Source organism: Cryptomeria japonica, chromosome 10, assembly GCF_030272615.1.
Source record: "Cryptomeria japonica chromosome 10, Sugi_1.0, whole genome shotgun sequence".
Classification (NCBI taxonomy): Eukaryota; Viridiplantae; Streptophyta; class Pinopsida; order Cupressales; family Cupressaceae; genus Cryptomeria; species Cryptomeria japonica.
Genome location: NC_081414.1, coordinates 360602469 through 360614686, shown reverse-complemented (window position 1 = coordinate 360614686; position 12218 = coordinate 360602469).

The following is a 12218-nucleotide window of genomic DNA, read 5'->3' as shown; positions in this document are numbered from 1 at the left end:
TCTATACTTCATAAACAGGGATGTCTTTGCGAGGTGAAGGTAGTGATGTGTCTTCATCATATGAAGTATTAAGCTGGATGGAATCAAATTCCCATTCATGTGAGTCGGTTTCTGAGTCACATTCCAGTATCTGATTACTATACCATACTGGGATGTCCTTTGAGTTAAATATATAGGTGGGATGTTGGCAATATTGCATTATAACATACAATGAAAGATTGTTGGCATTTCTTAAGGATATTGAGAAGGTTGTTGATGATTATGGATATAACTGATTAAAGATGTTTTACTATCTTGATATTATTATTTTGTCATTGATGTCAAGAAATTGATTTTCTAATTTAGTATGATGTTGCCATATCTTGAGAAGTATGATATGTAGATTATAAAGATGTCGGTAAAAGACATAGGAAAGAATAATGGGCGGCTACTACCAAGTCAGACAATGATGAGATCATGATGTTTTAGATTGTTTTAACATCATACATATGTTGTAAATTGTAAAGGTTAATACTATACTATGTTATCAAGCAAAGAACCTAGTCGGTAAACCTTAAGATTATCGCTATCGGTTACTGAAGGCGAAATGTCTACCGAGTGGAGTTTAGTATTCATCGAGTTGTTACCGAGTTGTAACCGAGCTATAACAGAATGCATTAAATGTTTACATGCGGTATTTAATGAAGGAAGTTGATGAGCTGGAGCGGATTAAATGATTGGTGAGCCATGGAGGAAGTTTGTTAATTAATCTAAGGCAATGGAAAGTCGACATGAAGATCTACAGCTCAGATTGAACCACAATACCCTGGCACAAGTTCCAAGGCAGGGTAAAACATTTTCAGATTGAAAGATGCATTGAACCTGGACAAGATTGAAGATCTGATGGCTATCATTGATCATGGGAAATGTGATCAAGGAGATTAAGCGGTTACCTAATTGTTTATAAATAGGAAACTGTTGATAAACAATGTATGTGGGCAAGTGTATGCACATGGATGCTACATAGTGATTACTCAGCACCGAAGCTTGAAGACCTATTAGAATAACATAGTATAGAAGCCCAACAGATAGACAAGATTAGTTCTATGTGTAGATTGTATTGAACAAATAGGAATTTGCTTTAGCATTTTAGATGTGAAGTTGCAGATAGATTTTTATTACTATTATTTTGTGAAAGTGACAGAAAATCTCTTAACCGAGTGGACTTAACAGTCTTATATGTAAACCCTCTAACAAGGTGACATTCTGATTGAGTGTTTGAAATCCTTTAACAAGGTCACTTCTAACAAAGTGAAAATCCTAACAGATCTGAGGGAAATCCCTTAACCGGATCACATCTAGCAATGTGTTTGCAATCTTTAACAGGATTTGCTTTTAACCGAGCATACTCTAGAAGAGTATATTTCTTAGTGGGTCCGAAATCCCACAATGGTTTTTCCCTATTTGGGTTTCCACATTAAATCTGGTGTTATGAGGTTTATATTGTTCATATGATTTTGAGTTTGCATGTTTAACAGTTTTGGTTATATTACTTATATATATGTTACCGAGGTTGAATCTGATGTTTTTATGGATGATTAAGTTTGTATGATTCAACCCCCCCCGTTCTCATCTTGTTGGCTATTGGATCTATACTTATATTATGTATCAGAACTATCAATTGGTATCAGAGCTTTGGACTCCGGAAGGAAAGTTTAAAGGCACTTGAGTTAAAGATCTAAAGATGTATAAGAGGGATGCACCGAAGTTGAACAAGTCAAGTTTCTCCACATGGTAGAAAAGGATGAAGCTACATCTATCAGGAGTTGGAGAATATGTTGTATACTATGTAAAGAATAATTTTGTTACACTAAGCACCTATCCATTGACTATGGAAGAGATAAAGGCGAAGCAAGAACATATTCAAGGAATGATTGAAATAACATCCGCATTGACCGATTTAGAGTTTAATGATCTAGAAGGCTGCAATGATGCAAAGGCAATGTGGGATAAGCTCATATCAGTATATGGAGGAGATGAACATGTTCAAAGAGAAAAAGTAGACAGTTTGAGAGGACAACTTGAATCTATGAGGATGAATGAAGGTGAGAACATAACGCAGTACAGTACAAGACTAAAGGAGATTGTCAATCAAATCAAAGGAGTAGGTGCAACTATTGAAGAAAAGGATATAACAAGTCAGTTGTTAAGAACCCTTCTACCAGGTTATGTAATCCGAGTCTCTGCAATCAATGAATTGAGGTCTGTACCTAATATGCCAGTTTCTTTGGATGCTACTATTGGTAAGCTACATGCATTTGAGTTAAGTAATTTTGATAACAGTGGATCTTCGGTAAATAAATTTGAATCTGCATTTAGTTCTTTTCATCTTGATGAATCTAATGAGTACAATGAAAGAAAGTATAAGTACTCCGAAGGAGATCACAGTGGAGCAAGTGAAAGATTTAAGAAGAACATGGAAAAAGTACACAAACTGTATGAAGAAATCAAAAAGCAAGAAGAGTTTGAAGCACTATTAGCCAAAAGGTTACCGAGAGGCAAAGGTAAGTATAAAGGAAAATTACGTTTGAAATGTTTCAATTGTGATAAGATAGGACATATGGCTTCTAACTATCCTGACAAAGATTTTACTAAAAGGAGAGATTACCGAGATAATAGACAGAAAGATAACCATTATAGAGGACACCGAGACTTCAAAAGAAGAGATAGAAGGACATGCTTAATAGCTGATGAGGAATATAACGATGATAAATCAGATGAGACTGATACAAAGGAAGTAGTTTATGTGGCTATCAAGGATGGCTCGGATGAAGAAAGGTATGAAGGAAAAGCCCTAATATCTCACATAAACACTAATGATTCTTTGATTATAGATAGTGGATGCTCACATCATATGACAGGTGATAAACACAAGTTTCTTATGTTAGAAGATTATGATGGAGGCTATGTTAGATTTGGTAATGATGCACCATGTCCGATAAGAGCTAAAGGATCTATAACACTTCTTGATAATGCAAGATGAAATGATGTTTATTGGGTTGAAGGTTTGAAATACAATTTGTTGTGTAGCACAGCTAAACAACACAGGTTACCGAATAGAATTTCAGAAAGGAATTGTCAAAGTTCATGACAAGAATGGAAAGTTAGCTGCTACCAGGACACAAATAAAAGGTAATACATTTCACCTTGACTCAACTCGGAATAAGTGTTTGCATGCAAAGATTGATGATACCTGGTTATGGCATAAAAGGTTTTGTCATGTAAATTTTGATAATCTGATCAAAATAAGTAAGAAGCGCAGAGTAAGAGGTTTACCAAGTCTTGAAAAACCTGAGAATGCTATGTGTTGAGGATGCCAGATGGATAAGATGACAAGATCAAGCTTTACAAGTAAGTCTTACACTTCTAAGGGAATTTTAGATCTAGTGCACACTGATCTTTCTGGTCCTATGAAAGTTCAAATTTATTTTGGTCATAAGTATTTCATATTATTTGTGGATGACTATTCAAGGATGATGTCAGTGATGTTTTTAAAGGAAAAATCAGAAGCTTTTAAAATGTTTAAATGTTACAAGGCAAGAGTTAGATCAGATAGAGGAGGAGAGTTCACATCTGATGAATTCAACTTATTCTACAATGATCATGGTATTAAAAGACAAGTCTCTGCACCGAGAACTCCACATCAGAATGGAATAGGTGAAAGAAGAAATAGATCTATTGTGGATTGTGCAATAAGCATTTTGTTTACATTGTGGATTGTGCAATAAGCAATAAGCAATAGATCTATTGTGGATTGTGCAATAAGAACTCCACAAACATTTTGGAGAGAAGCAATAAGCACAGTTGTTTACACCTTGAATTCAGTTCAATTGAATAAAGGTACTTTGAAGACACCATATGAAATCTGGTATGATAAGAAACCTAATGTTAGTTATTTTAAAATCTTTGGAAGTAGATGCTATGTTCATAAAGATGATAGAAATGGTAAGTTTGATCAAAAAAGTGAAGGAACATTTGTAGGTTATTCTTCCAGAAGCAAAGCATTTAAATGTCTAATCAAATCATCTAACAAAATAGTAGAAAGTGCAAATGCGAAAATTGATGAATTTGCAGAAAGAAATGATGAAGGAAATTCCAAGGAACCAGAAGACTATGATGAATTTGTCTATGTTCAACCGAGAAGTCCTACCAAGAAAGCTATTGAAGAAAATGAAGAGAATATCCAGTTACCGAGTGATGAAGAAGATCATACAGAGCCTACCGAGCCTGTATTAGCCAAGTATGTCAGAAGACATCATGCACCAAGTCAAATTATAGGAGATAAGGATGATCTAGTAATGACAAGGGACAAACTGAGACAGAACACATGTTTGATATCTGAATTTGAACCGAGAATAGTGAAAGAGTCATTTAACAGTGAAGATTGGGTAAATGCTATGACATAAGAGATTGATCAAATCAAGAAGAATGACACATGGAAACTAATCCCAAGACTGAAGGACAAAAATGTAATCGGTAAAAAGTGGATTTTCAGAAACAAGCTAAATGAAAAGGAGAAGTCATTCGAAACAAAGCAAGATTAGTTTGTAAAGGTTATGCTAAAGAAGAAGGAATTGATTATGGTGAAACTTTTGCACCTGTTGCTAGACTTGAAGGAGTAAGAACATTGTTGGCCTATGTTGCTTTCAAGAACTTCAAGGTATATCAAATGGATGTCAAATCTGCATTTCTGAATGGAATATTAGAAGAAGTTTTCATTGAACAACCTGAAGGATTTGTTGAAAATAATAATAAAGATCAGGTATGTAAATTGAACAAAGCTTTATATGGTTTGAAACAAGCACCAAGAGCATGGTATGAAAGATTGCACTCTTATTTGATTAAGATTGATTTTATAAGGACAAGTGAGAACAACAACATGTACATGAAGAATGATGAAAATGGAATACTGATCTCAGCCATATTTGTTGATGATATTATATTTTGTGGAAATGACTCTTTATGCAAGAACTTTGGAAATGAAATGAGCAAATAATTTGAGATGTCATTAATTGGTGAGATAAAGTATTTTATAGGTTTACAGATACTGTAAATGAAAAATGAGATTTTCATTACTCAATCCAAGTACATAAAGGAAATCTTGAAGAAATTTGGAATGGATGATTCAAAAGCAGTAAGTACTCCTATGACTACCAACTGTAAATTATCTAAGAATGATGAATCTACATCTGTTGACAAGACACTCTACCGATCCATGATTGGAAAACTACAATATGTTGTTCACAATAGACCAGACATAGCACATGTAGTAGGTATAGTTGCAAGATTCTATGCAGATCCTAAGGAAACACACATGACAACAATCAAAAGAATTTTTAGATACTTGAAAGGCATAGAGGATTATGGCTTAGTATATTAGAAAGGAAATGATTTTGATTTAAAAGTTTATACTGATGCTGCTTGGGCAGGCAACATTGATGACAGAAAAAGCACAAGTGGAGGAGATTTCTTTTTAGGAGAAAGACTAGTGAGTTGGCTTAGTAAGAAACAAGGATGTGTTTCATAGTCAACAACATAAGCTAAATACGTTGCTGCAGCATTGAATTGTACCAACATTGCATGGATCAAACAACTATTGGAAGGTATAAATGAGAAAGTTACCAAGCCAATAACTATATTCTATGACAATACTAGTGTCATTAATATTTCAAAGAATCTTGTTATGCACTCTAAGACAAAGCACATATCTATCAAATATCATTATCTTATAGAAGAAGCTCAAGAGAAGAAAGTGGTGTTGGAATATGTTAGCACAAAGGAGCAAATAGTAGATATCTTCACCAAGCCACTACCAAAGGATACTTTTGAATATCTCAGAAGTAAGTTAGGGGTCCTACCCTTATCTTCTACTCACTGACCGAGTTCGGTGAAAGCATCAATTCGATGATTCAAATTAATATCTTTTGGGAGTTGATGCTGAGTTATACACTTTAGGATGTTTTCTAAAAGTGTACTGGAATTAATACAGGAAATATTATAGGGAATGGGAATTGAAGATAAATGCTCTAACCAAGACCCAGTTGATACACAAGAGCAGGAAAATCACTTCTTATAGAAATAAATTATGTTTTAAGTTCTTTTTGGCATTGTTGTCAAAGGGGGAGAAGACCTACAAAGGGGGAGAAGACTACTATAAAGGAGAGAAGACTGAGAGAAGATCTATCAGGGGGAGAAGACTATGAGAAAACTAAGCAGACTATAGATTGGAAAGTAGACTAAAGAATTAAGGAGAAGTCTAATGTATGGGGGAAAGCATTTCAACATTTTAGAATCATAGCAATCCGAATCTATTAAGGTCAAATCATTTGGTTTTTCCATCAATGCCAAAGGGGAAGATTGTTGGCAATATTGCATTATAACAGACAATGAATGATTGTTGGCATTTCTTAAGGATATTGAGAAGGTTGTTGATAATTATGGATATAACCGATTAAAGATGTTTTACTGTCTTGATATTATTATTTTGCCATTGATGTCAAGAAATTCATTTTCTAATTTAGTATGATGTTTCCATATCTTGAAAACTATGATATGAAGATTATAAAGATGTCGGTAAAAGACACAGGAAAGAATATGATAAGGTATTCAATGGGAAACTACTACCGAGTCAGACAATGATGAGATCATGATGTTTTAGATTGTTTTAACATCATACATATGTTGTAAATTGTAAAGGTTAATACTATACTATGTTATCAAGTAAAGAATCTAGTCGATAAACCCTAAGGAACCTACTCGGTAAACCCTAAGATTATCGCTATCGGTTACTGAAGGCGGAATGTCTACCGAGTGGAGTTTAGTATTCATTGAGTTGTTACCAAGTTGTAACCGAGCTATAACAGAATGCATTAAATGTTTACATGCGGTATTTAATGAAGGAAGCTGATGAGCTGGAGCGGATTAAATGATTGGTGAGCGGTGGAGGAAGTTTGTTAACGAATCTAAGGCAATGGAAAGTCGACATGAAGATCTACAGCTTAGATTGAACCACAATACCCTGGCACAAGTTCCAAGACTATTATGCAAGTTCCAAGGTGGGGTAAAACATTTTCAGATTGAAAGATGCATTGAACCTGGACAAGATTGAAGATCTGATGGCTATCATTGATCATGGGAAATGTGATCAAGGAGATTAAGCGGTTACCTAATTGTTTATAAATAGGAAACTATTGATAAACAATGTATGCGGGAAAGTGTATGCACATGGATGCTACATAGTGATTACTCAGCACCGAAGCTTGAAGACCTATTAGAATAACATAGTATAGAAGCCCAACAGATAGACAAGATTAGTTCTATGTCTAGATTGTATTGAACAAATAGGAATCTGCTTTAGCATTTTAGATGTGAAGTTGCAGATAGATTTTTATTACTATTATTTTGTGAAAGTGACAAAAAATCTCTTAACCGAGTGGACTTAACAGTCTTATATGTAAACCCTCTAAAAAGGTGACATTCTTATTGAGTGTTTGAAATCCTTTAACAAGGTCACTTCTAACAAAGTGAAGATCCTAACAGATCTGAGGGAAATCCCTTAACTGGGTCACATCTAGCAATGTGTTTGCAATCTTTAACAGGATTTGCTTTTAACCGAGCATACTCTAGAAGAGTATATTTCTTAGTGGGTCCGAAATCCCACAATGGTTTTTCCCTATTTGGGTTTCCACGTTAAATCTGGTGTTATGAGGTTTATATTGTTCATATGCTTTTGAGTTTGCATGTTTAATAGTTTTGGTTATATTACTGATATATATGTTATCGAGGTTGAATCTGATGTTTTTATGGATGATTAAGTTTGTATGATTCAACCCCCCCCCTCTCATCTTGTTGGCTATTGGATCTGTACTTATATTATGTATCAGAACTATCAATTGGTATCAGAGCTTTGGACTCTGGAAGGAAAGTTTAAAGGCACTTGAGTTAAAGATCCAAAGATGTATAAGAGGGATGCACCGAAGCTGAACAAGTCAAGTTTCTCCACATGGTAGAAAAGGATGAAGCTACATCTATCAGGAGTTGGAGAATATGTTGTATACTATGTAAAGAATAATTTTGTTATACTGAGCTCCTATCCATTGACTATGGAAGAGATAAAGGTGAAGCAAGAACATATTCAAGGAATGATTGAAATAACATCTGCATTGACCGATTTAGAGTTTAATGATTTAGAAGGCTGCAATGATGCAAAGGCAATGTGGGATAAGCTCATATCAGTATATGGAGGAGATGAACATGTTCAAAGAGCAAAAGTAGATAGTCTGAGAGGACAACTTGAATCTATGAGGATGAATGAAGGTGAGAACATAACGCAGTACAGTACAAGACTAAAGGAGATTGTCAATCAAATCAAAGGAGTAGGTGGAACTTTTGAAGAAAAGGATATAACAAGTAAGTTGTTGAGAACCCTTCTACCAGCTTATGCAATCCGAGTCTCTGCAATCAATGAATTGAGGTCTGTACCTAATATGCCAGTTTCTTTGGATGCTACTATTGGTAAGCTACATAGTGATTACTGAGCACCAAAGCTTGAAGACCTGTTAGAATAGCATAGTATAGAAGCCCAACAGATAGACAAGATTAGTTCTATGTCTAGATTGTATTGAACAAATAGGAATCTGCTTTAGCATTTTAGATGTGAAGTTGCAGATAGATTTTTATTACTATTATTTTGTGAAAGTGACAAAAAATCTCTTAACCGAGTGGACTTAACAGTCTTATATGTAAACCCTCTAAAAAGGTGACATTCTAATTGAGTGTTTGAAATCCTTTAACAAGGTCACTTCTAACAAAGTGAAGATCCTAACAGATCTGAGGGAAATCCCTTAACTGGGTCACATCTAGCAATGTGTTTGCAATCTTTAACAGGATTTGCTTTTAACCGAGCATACTCTAGAAGAGTATATTTCTTAGTGGGTCCGAAATCCCACAATGGTTTTTCCCTATTTGGGTTTCCACGTTAAATCTGGTGTTATGAGGTTTATATTGTTCATATGCTTTTGAGTTTGCATGTTTAATAGTTTTGGTTATATTACTGATATATATGTTATCGAGGTTGAATCTGATGTTTTTATGGATGATTAAGTTTGTATGATTCAACCCCCCCCCTCTCATCTTGTTGGCTATTGGATCTGTACTTATATTATGTATCAGAACTATCATGTGATTGGTTGATGTACCATTGTAGGTGAAATGATTGGTGTTGCGGGAAGGATTACGGGGATCAATGAATCCAATACGGGGAGTATTGGTAGTGTTGACTCTGTTGCTTCTGCTAGAATTGTTGGTGTTGTAGATACTGCTCTGGGTTCTATTATAGTTGTTGCTGCTAATGGTACTATTGATATTATTGCTGCTACTGGTGGGATCATTGGTTTGATTGGTGGGATGAAGGGTGTTGTAGATGGTTGTGCTGGGATTTTTAGCCTCAATGGGGCAGTTGCTATGGTGTTTGATGCTGCTTTTATAATCAAAGGTGACCTCTTTGTAATAGGTTGATAGAGTGGTTTTTTGAGTTTTCCTTTGAATCTGAGCTTAGGAAGAATCTCCTTTTGAAAGCCTAGGCCAGTGTTATCTTTGGGCTTTAATTCTAGCTATAACGGTTCATGTTGTCCTTGCTTTTAAGGTCCTAGAGCACTTTGACCATCATAACCCATTCTTTGCATAATGAGAAGGCCTTTGCCATACTAATCTGTGGGAAGCTTAGCTTGCAGAATATTGGTGGTGATGGGATCTTTATAGATCCATTCTGCTAAGTCCTTATCTCTCATTTCTTCTTCTTGACTCTTTCACAAGATGAAAGTTGTCAAAGTACATGCTGGCTTGATCAATGGTGTTTGAAGTAACCGTTGAGGTTTACCATGTGTTCTAGGAGAAGTGGGCATTTGTCCAACACAAAAGAGTTGGCTCAAATTGTATTCCCCAAGACCTTCCTCTGCTATTTTCATTTTGAGCTTTTCTTGCTTAGGTATAGTGGTGTTTGAACTGGAAAGAGAGGTTGGACTTACGTATGATGTGGAGGAGATGGCTTCTCTATTGTTAGGAATGGTAATCTCTGGTTGATGACTTATATTATGACAATATGCAAAGGGGTTTGCATCGCCCAGGATTGTGATCTCTACACCATTATGTGGGAACTTGATACACTGATGGTAGGTGGATGGAACGGCTTGCATGGCATGTATCCAAGGTCTTCCTAAAAATAGATTGTACGGTAGAGGAAGGTCCAGAACTTGAGAGATGATGTGTTTCACCATAGGGCCTACTCGAATTGGTAGTACAATAGTGCCTTTGGATGAACACTCTGCATCATCATAGGCTTTGATTATGATCTTCTTGCGAGGATCCATTGATTCAATTGCATATCCCAATGCAATGAGTAATTGTAGTGTACAAATATTCAGGGTTGCTCCATTATCGATCAATACTCACTTGATCCTATGCTGGTTGATAAACCCTTCAATATGGAGTGAGGCGTTATGAGGTTGTTGGAAGGAGGAGTTGTCACTTTCCAAGAAAGTGAGACAAGGTGGTGACCTTATATTTCCAATCATGGCTTGGAATTGATCTGTATTTAGGTTTGCAGGGACTCACACCTCTTGGAGAGCTTGATCCAAGATTGTTTTATGGGATGGAGATAGGTGCAATAGTTCTAAGATAGATATCAGTGCAAGTGTTTTGTCTAACTGTTCCACAAGGTTATACAGCTTTGGGATAGATGGGGTGCCTTGTGGAGCTGCTTTTTATGGTAATCTTACTGCGACGTGTAACAACATTGCAAGTGGAGCTGGGATTTTTGATGGTTATAGTTGCAATTTGTTCACTGGCATCATACAGGTGATTCACAGTATAATTATATGCGGCTTGCATATAATTAGTGGTATCTGTGTTTTTCCTTGAAGTGGAAGGACTCCTTTGATCTTGTGATGGAAGTGGATTTTTAAACATGAGATGATCATTGTTTGTTGTCTTTGGGTCATGTCCTTTGATTTTGATTTCACCTCGGTCAATAAGATCCTGAATAAGATCTTTCAATCTATGACAATTGCTTGTCTTATGCCCTTTCCCTTGATGGAAATCACAATGTTTAGTATCCCTCCACCATGAAGGTTTGACTTGAGGTTCATAATTTGATGTTTTGGGTAAGGTTACCAGATTTTGAGAAACTAGTTGTTGTAACATTGTTTCGATGGGTTCCCCTAAGGGAGTCTATGTTCGCTTTGGTTTTTGTTGACGCGGTCTGGGTTCATCTTGAGATGTGATATGGCCTTGATTTGGAGGAGCAATTGTGTTAGTCTGAGGTGGGGGATTTTGTCCTGCAAATCAAACTATAGGTTGTGCACTTTTGATAGTTCTTGCATCCACAACCCTGTTGTTGATGATATTTTTGTTTTTGTTCCAGAAGCTTGGTTTGTCACTATTGAAGCGTGGGTGAGGGCCATCTTTTGGCTTATTATATATCTTGATAAGCACTTTTTTGATGAGAGCCCACTCACATTTTAAGCCTTTTGTGATAATGTCATTGAAAGAGTCTGTGTCTTTTACATCGAGGTGAAATTCCATTTCATCATTTAAGTTGGAAATAAATATTTCCACTAGTTCTTATTCAGGTAACTGAAGAGAATGTCTGCTAGACATTTGATGCCATCGTTGCAGAAAGACTGAAAATAGCTCACCAATTTTTGTTTAGTGTTACATAGATCAGCCATGGTGATATCACATTCAATGTTGTGTGAGTAATGTGCTAAGAATTTCTGGACTAACTCTTCAAATGTCCTAATGCCACCTGGTAATTGGGAAAACCATAATGTGGTTGTTCCTCCCAAGCTTTGGGGAAAAAGGCACATTAGGTATGTGTCCTCGTATGCCACTTCGAGGCAAGCTGAATGGAATTATCTAACATGATCATGAGGATCTCCTTTTCCTCTATACTTTTCAAACTTGGGTGTTTTGAACCCTCGTGGAAAAGGTGGCATATGAAGATTCCTATCAAAGGGATAGGGACAAATGTCATTGAGTGAAAATTGATTTATTTTTACACCACTATGAAGTTGTTGGGCAAAATTTTTGACTTGTTGCTGCAACATGTCTATTTCATTTGGAGGAGGAGGAGGTGGCGGATTACCTTGATGAAAGTTTTATCTAATGTTTTCTCGACTTGT